General features: G+C 43.9%; 1 long non-coding RNA gene across 1 annotated transcript; it reads left to right on the forward strand.

Moving 5' to 3' along the window:
• The first annotated feature begins 855 nt into the window (after positions 1-855).
• LOC121024419 (uncharacterized) lies at positions 856-1,331 on the forward strand. The gene is made up of 2 exons (XR_005787695.1): positions 856-1,020; positions 1,269-1,331. It is a non-coding gene; the product is annotated as an uncharacterized LOC121024419 (long non-coding RNA).
• The last annotated feature ends 38 nt before the right edge of the window (positions 1,332-1,369 follow it).

The following is a 1,369-nucleotide window of genomic DNA, read 5'->3' on the forward strand; positions in this document are numbered from 1 at the left end:
GGTCACAGAGAGAGGGAGACACAGAATCCGAAACAGGCTCCAGGCTCTGAGCTGTCAGCACAGAGCCCGACACGGGGCTTGAACCCACAGACCGGGAGATCATGACCTGAGCCGAAGTTGGACGCTTAACCGACCGAGCCACCCAGGCGCCCCATTGTCTGGTATGTTTTAAAAGGAAGTCTATGTGTCTCCTGTCACCTGGGCTTATTTTACCAAAGAGAAAATAGTTGTGAGCTAACCTTTGGAAAACCTCTAGATTTCTATTTCTTTTCCAAGGAGTTTTCCGCTGTTTGTGAAAAGGAAAACTAAAGAGCCCAAGTCACTTACGTGTTTTAAATAAATAAATAAGTAAATAAAATAAATCAAAAAAATTTTTCATTAATGTAAATTTATACATATATTTATTTCTAAGTGGAAATGTATATAAATATATATTTATTATTATTTCTTTATTATTATGGGGTTATTATCCACACATATTTTAAATCAAGTTTCATTTCATAGAGCGGTGTCACTCCACCATGAAAAAGTTAAGCCAAAGAGGGGGAAAAATTCCACCTCTAGTATTTCCTTTTTATCTCTGAGCAGGTGATACTCAAAGTGTGGTCCATGGCCTGATGCCATGGTGCCAGATGTTCGTTACAGCTCCTCAGCACAACACGTGCAGAAGACAAGAGTGAGCATTGAGAAGCTCCTACAGCAGTGTAGTTATGCCTGTGGAATCTGTGATTTATTTTTTTTTTTTGAAGCTTATTTATTTTTGAGAACGAGACAGTGTAAGCCTGTGTGGGGGAGGGGCAGAGGGAGAGGGAGAGAGAGATTCCTAAAGGGAGTGCGAAGCCCAGTGCGGGGCTTGAACACAGGAACCATGAGAACATGACTCGAGCCTAAATCAAGAGTTGGACACTTAATGGACTGAGCCCCCTAGGCACCCCTGGAATTTGTGATTTCAAAATCGGGGCTTGTGGGGCATGTGGGTGGCTCATTTGGTTAAGTGTCCAACCCTTGATCTTGGCTCAGGTCTTTTTTTTTTTTTTTTTTTTAATTTTTTTTTTTCAACGTTTATTTATTTTTGGGACAGACAGAGACAGAGCATGAACGGGGGAGGGGCAGAGAGAGAGGGAGACACAGAATCAGAAACAGGCTCCAGGCTCTGAGCCATCAGCCCAGAGCCTGACGCGGGGCTCGAACTCCCGGACCGCGAGATCGTGACCTGGCTGAAGTCGGACGCTTAACCGACTGCGCCACCCAGGCGCCCCTTGGCTCAGGTCTTGATCACACGGTTGTGAGTTCAAACTCCTCTTTGGGCTCCATGTGTGAAGCCTATTTAAGAAAAAAGACAAAAAGTAAACTAAAAATTGGGGCTTGT

The sequence above is a fragment of the Herpailurus yagouaroundi genome, unplaced genomic scaffold (assembly GCF_014898765.1).
Source record: "Herpailurus yagouaroundi ecotype Mexico unplaced genomic scaffold, PumYag 64588, whole genome shotgun sequence".
Taxonomy (NCBI): Eukaryota; Metazoa; Chordata; class Mammalia; order Carnivora; family Felidae; genus Herpailurus; species Herpailurus yagouaroundi.